We start from the raw sequence: 6471 nt of genomic DNA, 5'->3' as shown, positions 1-6471 counted from the left end.
AAACTAATCTATAGTGGTAGAAAGCAGATCAGTGGTCGCCTGTGGATGGGGAAGGGGGCTGAAGGCTGGAGAGATTATAAAGGGCCATGAGGAAGTCTGTGGGAGATAATGGATATGTTTATTATCTTGATTATAATGATGGTTTCATGTCAAAACCTTATGAAATTGTACACTTTAAATATGTGCAGTTTATTATGTCAGTTATACCTAAATAAAGTTATTTAAGTATTAAAATAAAGCAGAGGGACTTCCCTGATGATGCAGTGGTTAAGAACCCAACTGCCAGTGCAGGGGACATGGGTTCGAGCCCTGGTCCAGGAAGATTCCACATGCCACAGAGCAACTAAGCCCATGTGCCACAACTGCTGAGCCCACGTGCTGCAACTACTGAAGCCCATGCTCCTAGAGGCCACACTCCACACAAGAGAAGCCATTGCACTGAGAAGCCCATGAACCGCAACAAAGAGGAGAAAAGTAGCCCCCACTCACCACAACCAGAGAAAGCTCACGTACAGCAATGAAGACCCAATGCAGCCAAAAATTAATTAATTTAAAAAGCAAAACAAAATAAAACACTAATTGGGTTATGTGCCTAGTTCTTCCACAGAATCTCCTTGTCATTTAGTTCCCCTCTTTTTTTTTTTTTAAATTGGAATATAATTGCTTTACACTCTTGTACCAGTTTTTGAGGTACACCAAAGTCAATCAGCTGTATTTATACACATATCCCCATATTCCCTCCCTCCCTCATAGTTCCCCTCTTTACCCCAATGATTGGCACCCAAATGTGTTTAAGCTGTGAAACTCTCAAGCTATGTCACATCATCAGCTTGAATCAAGAAAGGAAACTAAGTAAGGGTATTAGTTATATATTTCTGCCTAACAAATAACCCCAAAACTTTGAGGCTTGAAACAAAAACAACCAAAAAAGCATTTATTATCCTACAGTTTCTGAGAGTCAGGAATCTAGGAAAGGCTTTGCTGGGTGCTTCTGACTCAGGGTCTCTCATGAGATTGCAATAAAGCTGGAGCTCCAGTCATCTGAAGGCTTGATTACTTTTTTTTTTCTCTTTTTTCCTTTTTTGGCTGTGCCTCGTGGCTTGTGGGACCTTAATTCCCCGCAATGCACTCTCAGCAGTGAAGGCACAATTCTTAGCCACTGGACCACCAGGGAATTCCCTTGACTCCTTTTAAGATGCTCACTCACAGGGCTGTTGGCAGGATGCCTCAGTTCCTTGCTAGTTGTTGGCAAAAGGCGCCAGTTCCTCACTACATGGGCCTTTCCACAGGGCTGTTTGAGTGTCCTCCTGCCATGGCAGCTGGTCCTGAGTGATCAGAGAGAGAGCAGAGAGGAAGCTGCAGTGCTTTTTCTCACCTAGTCTTCCTAATCTCCATCATTTGCACTTTAGAGACAGTCTCCAACTTACCCACTGTTAAACTTACAATTCTTCAGCTTTATGATGGTGTGAAAGTGATACACATTCATTAGAGACTGTGGTTCGAATTTTGAATTTTAATTTTTTCCTAGGCTATTGATACGCAGTACCATACTCTCTCCTGATGCTGGGCAGCAGTAGGGAGCTACAGCTCCCAGTCGGCCATGTGATGGATTGTGAGATAAACAACTGATACAACCATTCTGTACCCATACAACTGCTGTAGTTTTCACTTTAAGTATAGCATTCAACAAATTACATGAGACATTCAACATTTTATTATAAAATAGGTTTTGTGTTAGATGATTTTGCCCAACTGTAGGCTAGTAATATGCTTTCTGAGCACATTTAAGGTAGGCTAGGCTATGATGTTGTGTAGGTTAGATATATTAAGTGCATTTCAACTTAAAATCTTTTCAATTTTTGATGGGTTTATTGGGATGTAGCCCCATTGTAAGTTAAGGAAGATCTATATTGTGTTTATTAGAAGCAACTCATTAAGTCCAGCCCATGCTTAGGGAGGGGAATTAAGCTTCACCTCCTGAAGGGAGAAGTCTCAAAGAACTTGTGGACCTATTTTAAAACCATCACATAATATAGAAGATAAAAAGGAGAATAAAAACGTACTAACATGATGAAGACTGACAGAAAATACAGAAATATGAATACAGAGAAAATAAAATCATAATAAAATATTTTGCAGTGGCTTAAATAAATAAATAAATAAATAAAACCATCACAGTAAGGCAAAGAAAAAAAGATATGTTGAAGCCTTAAGGAAGAAAGGATTTGTGTCGTCAGTTGTGAATAGTCATTTAAGAAGTCAGGGCAGTAAGCAATGTTTACAAAAATTCAGTGTCTTTCTACTGAAACTGAGTCCCCCCTAAAACCAAGTTCCCCTGCAGAGTTTATGATTAACCTCCCTACCCAGAATTTTATTCCCTTTCTGGTCCCCTCTGACCTCAATCCTGTACTAACTGAATGCTAATCAGTCAGAGTCAGGTGGCTAAAATTGCTGCTGTCAATAATAGCGTTAATGACTAAAATTGCTGTTGTCGATAACATCACTACTGTACAAACTCAAATTGTTTCTCCAGGGCAAGATGAGCTAACAGACCCCCAAGCCATGGGCCACCTGGCCAGAGAATTATAAACCAGAGATATCCTGATTCCAAAATTACGATTAAGAAGTGTCACTGAGGGAGTTCCCTGGTGGTCCAGCGGCTAAGACTCCATGCTCTCAATGCAGGGGGGTTGGACTCGATCCCTGGTCAGGGAACTAGATCCCACGTGTTGCAACTAAGAGTTCGCATGCTGCAACTGAAGATCCCACATGCCACAACTAAGACTCAGACCCAGCAGAGCCCCCCCCAAAAACGTGTCACAGAACTGTCACAAGATGATGATTAATCCCAGCCTCTTTGCTCGTCCCCTTTAAAAAGCCCCTAAGTGGGAGTGGGAGTGGATCGGAGGCTTGTCTCCCACTCTCTTGCTTGGCGCCTGAAATAAATCCTTACTCTGCTGCAAACTCCCGCTGGCAGAGGTTGGCTTTCTGCACCTTGGGCACAAGAGCCCTTTGCTTTGTTTCAATACCTGCACTACGTGACAGAGGTAGGACCAGGGAAAGCAGATGAAGAGGTTGGCCAAGTGTTTGGGGCTTGGAAATGGTGATGGGATAGAAGAGTGTAGACTTTAGAGTGCTGGGAAATAGTAAAGTAATTGATCTGAAACTCAGACTGAGGCTCCACAGTAAAATGGAGAGAGCTAATTACTTCTCAGAATGAAGCATCTCTCGTAGCTCTTTACAGAAACTAACAATCTATTTGAGTTTCAGTTTCCTCATCTGTAAAATGGGACTAATTGTAACTGAAGTACCTTCTCCACTGAGTTGTTACACAGATAAAATGCAATGACAGATGGAAACTTACTTTGAAAAGAGTAAAGCATTCTTCTAATACTCGTTACTGTTAATCACTGCACTCTGAAAAGTTAAAAGGGGGTGAAAAAGTACTGCACTCTGAAAAAGTACAGTATTGCAAACTGTACTTTTTAGTTTTCTCCTGCCAGTCTTCAGTAATAATAGCCCATAATACTGTGATTGGAAAAAGAAGCTCAATTTTCTTCACTCCTGTCCTTAGATGTCAATGGAAATGCAAATGAGACCTGGGAAGTGAAAAGTCTCCTCCTAAATCTTAAACAGAATGTTAAATACACATTTATAGGTGATGATGTGGATTTTAATGTGTTTCATTCCTTTTAGCTGCTTGTATTCATAACCATTGGGCAGAACAAGGTCAGTGAGTTTGAAGGAGGGCCTGGAGTTATAAAAGTAGACAAGGAAAGGTGTAAGATTCAGAAGACATGACCTCAGGGAAGCCATATTTATTGTTGGGAAACCACTTAGCTTCCCTGCCGTTAAGAGTAGGGCCCCCAGTCATTCCAAGTTGTCCCACTTCTGCTTCTCTCAATCCTTGCCCTGGGCTGAAGAATCCAGCCTGCTTTTCACCGCCTCCCTAGCTTCTGGAATGCAGAATCTGTTGCTGTCTTCCCACCTCCTCCCGACCATTTCTTAATCTCCCCTAGCCCTTAAAATCAAGTACAACTGCTGTTTTCTTTCAAAGACTTTATAAAAAAACAAAAACAAAAAAAACACACAAAACTTTACAAAATTGCAGAAACAATATGTGCTAATTTTACAGTGAGAGGCAGTATAGCTTAACGATTAAGTCTATGGGCTTCAGAATAAGGTACTCAGAGCTCAAATTCAAGCTCTGTGACCTTGGGCAAACTGAGTCTTAGTTTCCTCATCTTTAAATGTAATACTTGTTCCTGCCTCTCAGGGTGATTGCAAGGATTAAATTAGTTTATACATATAAAGCATCTTAAACACTGTCTAAAATATAAGAAGCAGTACACAATACATATTAACTAGTGTTATTGTAGAAAGCAAAGTAAAAAGAAAAAAAATTAACCTATAATCACAAGTGTTTTTCTTCTGCTCACTAATAAAAACAAGCAATAACATTACAAACGTGAGACGTTATAAAGCTAAAGAGATCTTCCTGAGGTCTTTTGCTTCTTGGTCATTAGTTGCATCTACACTCTTTGACATCATTGGAAACCCAACAGAATTTTCCTTCAAATTCATTTCTTCACTTAGCTTTCTCTTCTCCTGCCATGTCCCCTGCCAAGCCCTCTATCCTACAACCTTCACTCTGTCCCAGGTTTAGGACTGGCAATCATCCCAGTTTGCCTGTCCTGCACCCTGGGAAACCCCTCAGGCCCAGGAAAATGGATGGTTGGTCTTTTGTTCCCTTAACTTTGGGTTGGACTTATACACAGGGATTATCTTCAGGTAGACTGAGTGATGGGCATTTCCTTGGGCTTCTGTCTTATATTGAAACATTCTCCTTGATCCATTTTCTAAGAATATTTCTATGCTTTCCAAAAGTCAAGTTCCAGCTCTCTTGGGAGGTGCCTTTTATGTAATTGAGCTTGGCATTGGTGGATAGAATGGGAACCAAAAGGTTGACAGTGATGTGAACAAATAAAGAAGCAAGGGGAAAAAAGTCTAATTTAGGAATCTTGTCTGTTTAAATTTCACAATGTTGTAAAAGGATCTAAAGTACAGTGCCTATCAGATAGTAAGTACTCCAAACATGGCAGCTATGGCTGAGTGTCTTAAATCACATTTTAAGACGCTCACCTTTATTTTTCCCTTAGTTTCCCCTATCAAGTGGCTAGTTGGCTTCATGCTTATTTACTTTGAGGGGAAATATGACAAATAGGGCAGTGTCGGTGAACAAATAATGTCTGCCAAGCATTTCACTCATTGGCAAAGTACTCAAGGGTGTGGGCATAGTATCCTGGCCAGATAAGAAAGGAGAAGGACCTTCACTCCACCAAACCAAGAATTTCCCTCCCTTGAGTTAGAGACATGATGGAGGGGAGGTTTGTAGGCACCTGAGAGCAGAGGATGAGGCAGGCAGTGTTTTTAAAAACTATTTGTCTTATAAGCAAACCCTGTCCGCTTCATCCATTCACATTTTATCTTGCTAAACTGGATTTCACTGACACAGACTCATGCAAAACAGATGCACTTCACACATACCTAAAACAAATAGGAATGTTTTTTAATATTTAAATTTTTATTTTCCTTCAATTTGAAAAGTTTGGGAGAAAGAAAAAACAGAAAAGCACAGAGAATAGTAATAAATGCCCACGTTCCCATTGGTTAGAATCAGGAATTTTAAGATTTCATAACTTTTTCTTCAGATGATTTCTCATAAAGGTAGGATATTATAAATACATTGAAACTTCCTTTCCCTAATCTCATTCACCAAGCATCCTCCTCTGAGACCCCTATTATCATGAATATAACGTTTATACAGTTCAAGTTTTTTTTTAAACCTTTGCTTTGTACATATTTAAACAATATACATTATTGTTCTGGATGTTATTTTATATTTAAGTCAATTGTACCATTTTGCTTGTAATATTATGTAATTTGTTTTCATTCACATTGTGTTCAAGAGGTGTCCATGTTGATACATATAAATCTACTACATTTGTTGCAGCAGCTGCACAGTTTTTCACTGTATAAATTGGTTTCTCAAATTTTCTTTTGTTATTTCCCCCAGAGAGAAATTTTAATTAACTATGAGTTATTAAATGAATAACATTTAATTTTAATTTAATTTCTCCCAACCAGAGAAGTTAATACTAAGGAATAAGATTTTCGTTGGATAGAATTGAGCTTTGGAGGGTCACTACCACAAACCATATCTAAATTTTTGGCACCCCTAAGAATGAATTTTCATGCCTTTTAGGGTGATTTGCCCCTGTTGAGAATGCATGGTATAAATATACCATGTTTCTAATTTTTTGTCTTTCAAAAAATGTTGCAATGAATAACCTTACTTTGTATCTTTATACTTATGCATTAACATATACATCTAGGGGACTTCCCTGGTGGCACAGTGGTTAAGAATCTGCCTGCCAACACAGGGCACACAGGTTTGATCCCTGGTCCAGG

Source organism: Hippopotamus amphibius, chromosome 12, assembly GCF_030028045.1.
Source record: "Hippopotamus amphibius kiboko isolate mHipAmp2 chromosome 12, mHipAmp2.hap2, whole genome shotgun sequence".
NCBI classification, from domain to species: domain Eukaryota; kingdom Metazoa; phylum Chordata; class Mammalia; order Artiodactyla; family Hippopotamidae; genus Hippopotamus; species Hippopotamus amphibius.
This window is presented reverse-complemented; position numbering follows the sequence as displayed.